Here is a 13,477-nt window from a genome sequence, read left to right as displayed (position 1 = left end):
TGATTGAAATTGTTCGTGTCGGATCCTTATATTGTAAGGACCTCACGTTCCAAATTTCAAGACATTCCGTTAATTGGGAGATGAGATATCGTGTACACAGACGCACATACACTCATACACACACACACATACAGACCAATACCCAAAAACCACTTTTTTGGACTCAGGGGACCTTGAAACGTATAGAAATTTAGAAATTTGGGTACCTTAATTTTTTTCGGAAAGCAATACTTTCCTTACCTATGGTAATAGGGCAAGCAAAGTAAAAAAGGGTACTGAGATTTATATTTCTATTTATAGTTTTCATTATTATGTTCTAAAAGTGTTTGATGTTGTAGTTTCATAACACTGAAAAGAATAATGCTAGAATACCAAGCGAAAATAAACTCATTACTGATAGAATTCTCTTGAAAATCTTTTAGATGGTCAGTCTAAAAACAAAGACCATCATTTTGGTCTAAATTGAAATAGATTTAACCCTGGAGAGAAGCATGTTCAGCTTATTTTTGTAATTTTCGGCTAGGGCCAACTGGAGAAATTTGGTATGTAGAATGGAGGAAAACACGTGACAGCTTTCGCTGCATAATAATTAACCCGCATTGTCATTTCTAATTTGTCATATGTGTTCACAGGAGAGCGAAAGGATGGTAGATGATCCTGTTGGCAGATTAAAATTACCAACTCCTTTTTCATCGAAAGTTACTGGTTCTCTGATATCAATGTCAATGTTTGTTCCATGCAATTCCAACCTTCTAGGAATTGGAGAATCTCTCAGTATCACCTGAATGAATCATTTGTTTTTCTAGAAGAGACCGGTCTTGGAGCTATGCATTTACTAGTTTTTGAAAACAATTCCTTTCTTATCATCAATGATTTCATCTATACTGTTGTGATATTTACAACGGTCAGCATTGTTTGAAAGGCAAGAATTGATGTTGCTTATGAGGAAGGCTAAGTGGTTTGTAGGAGATATCAATGTAGATATATGGGAATATTACAAGATAAATGATGAATAATTTGGTCTCATTCTCAACATTTTTTGGTGTTGTCACGTCCTCAAGTTTTATTGATCAAATTATAAGATACTGGTTTCGCTAGTTACAACATTATCGGTGTAACTAGTTTAGTTGACTAGAACTAAAGAGAAGAACAGCAGTGTTTGTCAGAAATGAGGGAGTGAGCGATATGATTGGTAGATCGCCTATCACGGTGAACGTCTCCCATTGGCCTAGATAAGCCACTCCCACAATAGACGGTTCACACAGACGTCACAGCAATGGCAGTTCATACACCAATCAGGTGTAGTCTCCCAAGTCTCGTTCTACATGGAAAATGCAATCCGATGTCTATTTTTTCTACACCTTTTATTCTAGGATGTGTTTTATGGAAGATACATTGTAACTCATGAACAGTCAATCGTTTTGAGGCAGAATAAGCCTATACGTCAATTGTTGATGTTTACGTACTTTAAGCCAAGTCTGACTTGACTGGCTGTGTCAGAGATTTATTACAATTAACATTTGTCTTATGTATCTTGTATTTTGGCGAAATAAATATTCTATTCTATTCTATTTGCGTAGGTTTCAAACCAACTTTGAAACGAAGTTTACAACTTACATCAATGTATGATTGTAAACGTGCGTGAGAATAGGCCTATAACAGAGTATAATACTCGAATATATCGATAATAATCGATTGATAATTTGACATCTTGTGGGATCGGACTCCTCAAAACATAAGAGAACATATTATACATCACAGATGGAATTAAATAGAGAATGCATTAATTCAAATGCTAATTAATATATAATTAGCTATATTAATTATATATATATATATATATATATATATATATATATATATATATATATATATAAATAGTTGGCCGCTATGGCTTCGTATAAAATGAGAGCTGCTATCCAGAGATTGTCAGTTTGGTGTAAGGGTAAGCATTCCTCACTAGCAATTGGGAGGTAACGGGTTCGATTCCCGGGCTGGCAAATAATTTTTGGATAGTAGTTCTCATCGAATTTCCATCTAGCTGTTAACCCTGTTGTCAATGTCTGCAGTAGCAGAAGTCTTCGGGGTGATTTACAGCATTTATTTAGGATTTTCGTTAAATAATAATTATATTATTTATAAAAGGAAGTAATTATACTAATACTGTACTTGGATAAAACTATGTTTATTAAAGAAAACTATGCATAGAGATTGGTTGGAAAATACTAAGGAACCACATAGAAAGAAAATGTAACTAGAATTTTACTGAGAATGTTCTCAAAAACCTCACTCTCGATATAGGAATTGTGGTAACATTCCAGATACAAACGTATGAGTCATACAAAACGCGTTTTTCTTGTCATGTCTGCGTACAGTCTACGGTGAAACTCATCTCAAACTGTCAGCATCGATGTTATTCATGAGGCACATAAAGCACAAAACAAAATTTGCAAAACAACAGATGACACGATTAGCATCAGGAAAGGGCAGAGTTCTGAGTGACAGACAAAACGGCAAACGGCAAAACGGCCGCAATTTTATGGAAATTGTTGTCCTTATTCGCACGCGCGAATTTCGATCGTAATCGAAAACAAAAGAGACGCGTCCGTCTCTCCGTCGAGAAAGCGAAATCGCGGAAAGCAAACAGTTCTCATCATAGTTGAGCTTTTTTTGGCCTGAATCGGTGCGCGCGCAGTTCACTTGAACTTGATACTCATTCGTTCTAACCATCCGAAAACCGGCAAAAACTGTGCCGAATTCTCTACACCTGTATTAGTAGTAATAGCCTCGAAAATATCAGCCTCCACTGTATAAGATTTTGTTCGCAATTTCTGTGATCTGGTGGAAATCGGTTCATCCAGAAATGGATTTTACGGGGAAAATGATCAGAAAATGAAAAGTAGATCAATACAGCAGTAACAAATCATGAAAGGATAGAACAATTTATTTGAAAATGATAACGAAAACTGGATGGATAAATAAAATGAATTCATTCCACATAACATTTCCAAAATGATCTGAAAATGGAAAGTAGATGAATTCAAAGTAGGTGGAATTCCGCGATTCGGAAAATGATCTATTTCCAGATGAAGAAGCAACTACTAGAATAATGTTCTGAACTGAAAATGATGACGAAAACAGGATGGATAGATAAAATAAATTCATTCCACATAACATCTCCAAAATGATCTGAAAATGAAAAGTAGATGAATTCAAAGTAGGTGGATTCATTCCACGATTTGAAAAATGATCTTTTTCCAGATGAAGAAGCAACTAGAATGATGTTCTTAACAACTTTTTTAATGTACACATAGAAAATACTACTTTATTTGTGTATTGCAGGAGTTGAGACGTTGAAATGCTTCTGAACAAAGTTTATAATATCCTGTATTATCCTATTGAATGTTATTTTCCACAAGATTGAGTTGTTGGGACTTGGGAATGGAGGTCAAGTTCGAGTTTGATTTGAGGTTTAAGACTCGAATTGTAAGTTCAAGTTGTAATGAATTTCAAGTGATTATTTATTTATTAATTTGATCATGCAGAATTACATAACTTTCAGAAGAGTACCAGAGGCTTACGCCCAAAACGGTTCCAATTCTAAAGGTGCGTACAGATATACGCACCTCCAACACGCTCCGCACTCGCTCCACAATAGCTCCACGCACGCTCCGCACTTACTCCGCAATCGCTCCGATCATGAACGTTATGGGAGATGTTAGCTCTTCTCGCGTTGTTCCACTCTTGCTCCCTGGTCGATCATCAATCGATCTGCTCGAGTGACGTTCGATTGCGGAGTAGAGCGAAAGTCTGTACGCACCTTTATTGATACATCGGTTCAAATGTAGCTAAATGTAGTTGGCTAAATTTATTCCCAGTATTCTCCTTCAAGAATTAGTCAGTCAAACTTCACACGAATGTTTTTATTGGAATGGCAAATAGTAGGTACAAAATAAAGGTAAACAAAGCAATACATACCTCTGTCGATATCCAACTGATTGCTCCCTTCTTCTATTATTTTGGAAAAGGCTGGTGTATATTGTATCAAAATCAACTTTATGAGAATAACATATAAGCTCATAATATAAATATTGAACTATGTTTAGGAGACTGAAAACTTCACTATTATCACCATTACCATGTATCAGTTTACGAAGCTCGTTTCTGAATACGAGTTATGTTCAGTATTTAGCAACATAAATAAATAGTTAATAACTTTTACTCTGATGAAATATTACTTAGCAAATTTGAATATCAGGAATGATACTTCCGCAGTATTAAATCACAAAGTTGATTTATATTATTATTGAGGTTGTTGACCCACTCGGGGGTACGAATTACATTAACCGTGAAGTTTATTACATTACCGAAGTACTAGAATCTGAGTAGAATTAAGGATAATATTTAAAATATTACTGGTAATAAGTAAGCCACCCACTGACCTTCCTTCAATAACCTTTTTATCAATAATATTCATTGCTTGTTATAACTCAGAAGGGATTAGGATTAAGGTCTGTTGAACTGTAATCATGAGGTATTCATTATTATTATTTTGACTGTATTATAATTTGTGACTTGTAGAAGGATGATATCATTTCAAGATCTTGAGAGCGAGTTAAGATTTTCAAAATACTCCAAAATGTAGTTTCAGTAGTTAGAATCAATTGAATATAAATAAGAACGAAAACATAAGAATTGGAGATAGACTGGTCAACACTCATATACTTCATGGTGTAGATGGTATAGTGAGAAAGGTGATGGTAGAGATTTAAAGTGAATATCTATACATATAGATAACTAGCCGTCAGGCTCGCTTCACTCGCCATATCCGTCTAGCCAGGGGGCTCCGCCCCCTGGACCCCCGACTGGGTCGTCCAAGAATAAGATCAGCAGGCTCGCTTCGCTCGCCTGCATTTTTCATTTGGGCATTTTTATCATATGTTAGGACAATCCAGTCGGGGGTCCAGACTAAACGGATATGGCGAGCGAAGCGAGCCTGACTGTTAGTAATATAATATTCCCAGGATTGAAGTAGCAGTGCCCAATCAATTTTTCCGCGATAAATGCATTTAAATCTTCAACTTGGTGCCACCTAACAAAGTCAACTCAACTTAATGCCAACCTGACAAAATTATAATTTAGTTTCCAGTTAACAACTGTTTCGAAGAGGTACTCTATCTAGATTATAGTTCTATAGTAACATATGATATGGAAATTTCAATTATAATTAAGAGATTGGGAGAAGAAGAATATACATGCTAAAAGACGAACTTGAAACCCTTAAAAACAACCCTTAGAGTTAAAATATTGCCAAAAGATTTCTTAGTGCGCCTCTAAAGGGCCAACTGAACATACCTACCAAATTTGAACGTTTTTGGTCCGGTAGATTTTTAGTTATGCGAGTGAGTGAGTGAGTGAGTGAGTCAGTCAGTCAGTCAGTCAGTGAGTGCCATTTCACTTTTATATATATAGATATCCGCTAAGCTGGGAGAGGTAGGTTTCAATTCTCTCAGATAATAAAATATATTTTTGACTGTAACAAGTTTTTTAGATAATACTTGTCTCCTTCGCAATTCGTACTCAAATGAAATATTCTGTGAATCTAAAGGTGCGTACAGATATACGCGCCGCGAACATGAGCAATTCACTTTTAATCAGCTGACTATATCTGTATTTTTACAGAAACGGTGAGATACAGATATAAGAAGCTTTGCATCAGCTGATTAAAAGTGAATTGCTCATGTTCGCGGCGCGTAAATCTGTACGCACCTTTGGAGCTCTATAAGCTTGTCGTAATATTTAATCTCTCCTACCTCTGATTTAGTTGATTATTAGATAGGTGATTAAGTGCTAACTCGTATTCTTGTGTTGAAGTGCTCATTGAAGCAAAAGCACTACATAATGAATTGAAATCTGTGATAATGAGTTTTCCTCGTACAATACTGTCGCCATTGCAACAAAATTGCTACTGTCTTATTGGATAGCTTGTGATTGGTTCAATTCCCTCCTACTCAACTCCCATTGGCTGTCGTCATAACCACTCTCTCTAGTTAGCTTGTGATTCGTTCAAGTCTCTTTTACTTGAACCACTGTTTTCATAACAGCAAAATTGCTAATTTATCATTGGTTAGTTATTGGTTCGGTTCCCTCTTACCAAAGCGTATGAGAAGTAAAATATAAGAAATCTAGTTGAACTTCTTATCCTACTCGCTCTTACTACACTTTTTTTAATTTGATTTCTGATGTCTATTGTCATGACAAATTACTATAAAGTAGTAACTCTAATGGCCGGTATATCTGTTATTTAAGCCTAACCCTCGTATCAAGTAAACTCAATATACAAAACACTGGTACTATACCTCTAATATTATAATTATAACACTGGTAACACTCTAATATTATTATAACACTGGTACTATACCTCTAATATTATAATTATAACACTGGTAACACTCTAATATTATTATAACACTGGTACTATACCTCTAATATTATAATTATAACACTGGTAACACTGGTACTTTACCTCTAATATTATAATTAAAACACTGGTAACACTCTAATATTATTATAACAGTGGTACTATACCTCTAAGGCCAGTTTCACACGGCAGAGACCTCGCTCCTGGAATATCATATTACGGAAGATCATATTTCATATTTTGCAGCTCTCCTGTACTTTCACATGGAGATCTTACGAATAAGCCGACAGATCCAACAACTATGCCGACGTTTGCTCAAACCTATGACTCATCACTTTTTCTCAAGTCTAACTTCCTTAAAAATATAGATAGAAGATTTCTGATTTCGGATTTGGATTCAGCGACCTCAAATTCTTTAAAGCGTAAGTCCCATTTTCAAAAATACCGAAAACAAGGGAGTTATAGCTGTTTTTAATATAGCTTTCCATTATCATATGATTATATAGTACATACTAAGATAATAATACTCCTGCCTCACAAAGGGACAGGCAAAGGTTTTAAGAAGTTTTTGAACACCTGAGAAGTTTATACATAAACATTTTTAATTTTAAAAATTCTAGTTTTCCAAAAAAATATTGAACTATGAAAAGATGAATCCAAATATGAAATCATAAATCATCTCCACTCATCACCCTATAAAATAGGAGGAAAAGGAATGTTGTACAGTAAAATTCACTGAATTTCAATTGTCATTCAACAATCCAATTTATCAGGTTCAAATCGTTGAATATCACTTTAAATTCCCAGCAATTATTGACTATTTCTTTTTACAATCAGAAAAATCTATTATGAACATACAGTATAAACATTGTGCTGATCTGAATCGATCTATGGTAATAATAGGAATTGAGAGAATAGAAAATGTCATGGCATTCCAAGTAGTGATGTCTGTGTATTAGAACTGCTGAGTTGATAATGCATACTGAAAAAAAGTCATGAATAGCTCAGACCAGCCTGGCGACTTTGATGCTTTTGAAACCAGAATCTTGTTTTATTTTTATTAAGAATGATACGGAATGAAAACCATGTATCATAGTACAAAGCTTTGTATCATGAGTAAGATTGACAATCATGGCTTGTCGATTTTAGTTGCTGACCTAAATCCTCATTCCTCAGTCGTAGAACTATGGACCAAGCGCGAGCATTTGCCTTTTATGTCATATACCGTCGACACAAACTTATGAAATTTATGAAAAGCTTGATAGCTTGAATAGTGATCTGATATTTGTTACACGTTTTTATTCTAAGACATAATATGTCTTAGACTAATTTTTAATGTTTCTTCAATCGGCAGGAAAACTTTGGTTTTTCAAAGTTATCTTACTCCCTTATTTTGGGGTATTTTCAGAAATCAAGATAAATAACCTACCAAATTTCCTACACGAATACAGTGTAAGTTGTATTATAATAGCTAGAGTACTTACGTACTGTATAGTACAGTACCTGTTCGTTTTTACCGTATAATTATATGATAATAGAAAGCTTTATTAAAAACAGCCATAACTTCCTTGTTTTCGGATATTTTCGAAAACGGGACTTACGCTTTAAAGAATTTGGGGTCGCTGAATCCAAATCCGAAATCAGAAATCTTCTATCTATATTTTTAAGGAAGTTAGACTTTGAGAAAAAAGTGATGAGTCATACTTTGTGGAAACGTCGGCACAGTTGTTAGATCTTGCCTCTGCTTGCCTCGAGGGGAAAAGACGTGACAAAACGAGGTTCCTGGATAGGAGTCACCATGTGAAAGACACGATTTGACTCAATGTACTTCGACAAAAAAACGAGAACACTGTTCAGTGTTCAAGTTGCACGTCTCCTATCGTGTGAAAGAGGCCTAATATTATATTACTGGTATTATACCTCTAATTATAGTAAGCAGCAATGAAGTTCTGTAAATCTACATTATTCTACTGCATGATTATTCACAAAAATCCTTATTCACCTGTTTTGACTATCAAATAGTACAATTTCTCTAAAATGTCTGCTATCAACTGAATGACTAAATCTATTTGAAGAACAAAATTATCACTGATAACATCAAAAGAAATACATTACAGGACGACAATATTTTTCTTGCCAAGAAGGAAATAGCTTGAGCCAAGTCACGCAAATTGTACGGACGATTTGAATTCATCTGATGCTTTTTGGCTGTTGTGAATTTTAAGTTGGTAGTCCTCTTACTTATAATACACAGAGTCCTTTGCGTATGTTGGAATAGAAAGAGAATGAATGAGAAACAATGTTTTTCGAATGATAGAAGAATCTTTAACAACACTTGTTGGATTTTCTTCTCTTAAATATAATTATTATTTAACGAAAATCCTAAATAAATGCTGCAAATCAGCCCGAAGACTTCTGCTACTGCAGACATTGACAACAGGGTTAACAGCTAGATGGAAATTCGATGAGAACAACTATCCAAAAATTAGTTGCCAGCCCGGGAATCGAACCCGGTACCTCCCAATTGCCAGTCAGGAATTCCATCTGTTCTCTTAAATAATTTGCAATACAACTGGTTTTCCAATGATAACTGCATTTGTTTGATTTGAAGCATGAGTCTTAATACTGTTTCGGCTGAGTTGAATTTGGTAGGCTAATACATAAATATTTCACATTAATTAGTTATGGATTTGTCTTCTAACTGAATGAATCTTCTCCCGTAAATACTACACTACATTACAATTTTCAAAGTTTGGAGTTCAGTTAACTCCAAGACAGTTTAGTAAACCATCCAGTTCAACTTTTTGCTCATTCATTTGAAACGGTTTCAACTTCAACACAGAGATCTTTTCAGCTATTTTTATGAGCCACTGAGGCTTCCTGATTCTAGATTGTTTTTTCTTCAATCATTTTCTAAAGCAGGCTCCTACAGATGATTGGAAACCAGTTCGTTGTTTTCACAGATCATAAATTTTTTGCATGCAACTTTTTCAAAAGTTTTAAATAAGGACAAGGTCAGAAGTTATTCAGGAAAAGTAGCACTGAGTATCTTTTATAATTATTCTAAGATTTCCTGATGAGCAAGAGTGGGTTATTGAGTAGACTCAAGTTTATCAATCAGCAAGGGAAAAAATTTCGGTTCTGCAACGTAGCTTGTATTGTGTGTACCAGTTTACTTCGGTATTTGAATGCTATATAAACAGTAGTTTATTTGCTCAAAGCTTATTATAGTTTCAAGACAATAATTTGTCGTTTCTCTGATTGATCTGAAATTTATTGTGAAAATTTGAAGCCTTTCTTTCAATAACCTTGAACCTTATCATAGCTTCAAGACAATAATTTGTCGTTTCTCAGATTGATCTGAAATTGTGAAAATTTGAAGCCTTTTTCTCAATAACTAATTGGTTTTCTCATTTTATCTTCATTGTGGGTGGAAATCCCTATTTTTCACCACCGTTCTACTAGAATACCACAAAAAATAATTGTTTTCAATGTACTTTAATACTTTGTACTTAGACTCAGTTCATTACCTTGAGTCCATTTAGAATGTTTATTCATATTCAGTTGAAAGAAGTCTCCATACATATTCGTGCAATTGAAATTTTTCTATGAAGGGAAAAATGCTGATGATCATAAACGATTTAATTAAGATGAACATCTTCAAGAGGACTACATAGAATACGATTCCATTGTCATCAATGACATAAATAAATAAATGAAAGTCAATGTAATTAATGGTTGCAGGAATGTAGCTTTATATATTCATGGATATTGCATTATGTATTCATTCCTGTATCGAGCTTACAGAACAACAGTGGAGAATCTTGATCATATTCATGTAGTATAGTGTATAATATCATCTTCCTTTATTCTTTATTGATTCATACAATAAGTACATCTTAAAAATGATAGGGAGAGAAAAAAGAAACCTTGTGCCTCTTCTCTCCCAAATGTAGATACGGTTACACAGAGTCCGAAATAGGTTAGGTCTTAGAGTTGTTCACTTCACAAAATTTTCAACCCTTAATAATTATTTTCACAAAGTAGATCTTCATCTTCATATAGAGTATTATCTTCATCACACACAGGCACAGGGAATCCTATCACTCCCTACAATATCTTTATCTCATTTCTCTCTTATTACATACAGATATTAATTCCTTATATTTATTCCTTACTCAACTGTAAATTTTCTTCGAAATGACATGACTGGAATTTGTATTATATGGCAAAGTCAAAAAATGAAAGAAACTTCGTACTCAGCTCAATGTTCATGCAGTACAATCCCAAGAGCCTATCACATAACCTGACTGCTTCAAATCGTTTGAAAGTGAATGCAAATTTTATTTGAAATGGAATGACCGCCGCATAAAAATCCACAATACATTTCTCGGAACTAATACACTTAACAGCAGCCAATGAGAAAGCAGATAACAACACGTCATCTATCCTTTATTTTCTTCTGGTTATGTAATCAGTGTTTCAACCTTGTGTATGTTTCATGACTTCTCCAAAGTGAGATGCCCTAATTGTGCGTTTAAAAATGCATTACTAGTGGGCATAATTTATTCTCGTTGTTTAATGACACTTTTATGTGTTCTTGGGCCAGCAGCAAGTACTTCCTTCATTTGGCCGTAACTGGCAATTCAGTGTTGAAAAGTCACCTCTCGGCTTCCAGTTCAACTTCCTGGTGTAATAGTACTAGTGAAACATACCCGAACCGATTTATGATGGTCATTTGTTGTTTTGGAAATGTTTTTTCAGCTAATGTGAGAATTTCACGAAACTATATCGTCAAAACAACACAGTCATAAAACAAAACAAAGGCTCAGAATATTTGTGTTTGTCGACTTTAGACCATAGACTAGTTTCAATGTATCACATCATCTTCAGGTTTTTGAAATAAAATTCAAATAAATGTGATACATCAAAAATAGTTGTTTCAATTTGTGTTTTTAATCTGTTATTTTATATTAAAAACTTATCAAAAAAAGGTAGTATGATACTATTTTATGAATACTAGTAGATCTGTGAACAGTAGACCTAGCGCAGTTATAAACAAGAGCCTACATCAGAGTAAATCCTGTCTAAATATAAATAAAATAGAAATCTCAGTACCCTTTTTTAAAATATTTTATCACCTTCTTTTTCTACTTCTTCTTCGTCTTCTTCATAACCACCATCGTTTGATTTTGTCTACCATTCATTTACTTCAAACTCTATATAATATAATTGGTGATAAAATATTTTAAAAAAAGGTACTGAGATTTCTATTTTCTTTATATTTATATTACAAGTAGCCCTATACAGGAAAGAGATAAATCCTCTCTGTATGTCGTGTCGGCGAGATATTGATGTGAAAACGGCTAATGGCTGTTGGGGTTGGAGTATCAACTAGTAGTTCTATGAACAGTAGACCTCACGCAGTATTCTCATCCACAAGTAGAATAGAATAAGTTTTAATGTAACCGCTTCTGAGGTCTTCAGAAGCATTACCTCCGTCACAATGTACAGCAAATGTCACACATACAATACAATAATTGGAAATATACTATTATAAAAGAACTACAATATCATGATATATTAATATCATGTCCAAACAAAGAAAGATATTAATATATATATATATATATATATTATATATATATATATATATATATATATATTCAAATATAAGATATTCTGATCTTGAAATATAATGCAGTCACACAAATAAAAACGAACAAACAGATATGAAAAGTAGCAGTAGCTGATACAGTATTTACTTAATGTAGGTACCTCAACATAATATTAATAATTTTACAAAGTCCTAGCCAGTTCATAGAACTCCTGGAAAGTGTAATGGGGTTACTGTAGGAATATCTTCAGCCTCTGCTTGAAAACTAGATTTGGCAAACCTCTAAATTGTTCAGAGAGCATATTAAAAAGCTTCACACCAATGAATAGAAATGTTTTTTGCGTGCTAGAATACTCGTAGCGGCTGGTGATCAAATTATTCCTGCCTCTAGTCTGATGCTCATGGGATACTCCCTGCTCAACAAAACCATTCAAATTCTCCTTCACATAGGTCAGACACTGAAGAACAAAAATAGAGGGAAATGTCAGTATTTCTAATTCTTTGAAGCTCTCTTTGTACCTGATTGAAACTATAGACCTTACTTGTTATGGAAATACAGCAATAGACTGGCTTCTCCACACATCCATGTAATCACTTTTCAGCTGATTTATGATGTATAATTCTATAGTCCGATTTTTACTCTAATATTGGCGTATGAAGGAGGCTCCTTTTTCCTTTTATATTATCCTTGAAATGCAAAATTTCCAAAAACCTTGTATATACGTCGAAGCGCAATTAAAAAAGGAACATACCTGTCAAATTTCATGAAAATCTATTACCGCGTTTCGCCGTAAATGCGCAACATATACACATATAAACATATAAACATTAAAACATTCAAACATTTAAACATTAAGAGAAATGTCAAACCGTCGACTTGAATCTTAGACCTCACTTCGTTCGGTCAACTAGGCTCGGTTGCACAAAAACATGTCAAATTTTAATCATAATTTAACTTCAAGGAACCCAATCAGAGAAGGGTTTTTTGAGAAAAAAGGTTTCTCCAATTAATAATAAGACACTAGAATATTGTCTGTAAATATCACGAACTTATTAAACATTAAAAAACATGTTTCAACACCTATGACGTCATCTTCAGTGTGACAAATCCCTGATTGGCTCACGTGATATTTAATCGTGATTGAATGTTAACAAACTGTGGAGACATATATTTCAAAAAGATGGGAAATGTTGATGTTGTCATAGCATTTTATATATTTTTCAAGTTACTTCCCTAATCATCAGGAATTTCAGTTCATGACAGACTAGTTTGAATACATGATAGACTTTAGCTCCTGTCTGAATGAATTTGGCACAGACCTGATAAATCTGACAAGGCAGCAGAACGGCGAAACTTAATTCCGAGCTTCTTAGCAGCAATTGACAGCTACACAAATTCTCAGAACAGTCCAAATGAATTGGTACTGGTCACCATACGA

The sequence above is a fragment of the Nilaparvata lugens genome, chromosome 7, assembly GCF_014356525.2.
Source record: "Nilaparvata lugens isolate BPH chromosome 7, ASM1435652v1, whole genome shotgun sequence".
Taxonomy (NCBI): Eukaryota; Metazoa; Arthropoda; class Insecta; order Hemiptera; family Delphacidae; genus Nilaparvata; species Nilaparvata lugens.
Note: the sequence above shows the minus strand (reverse complement) of the source record.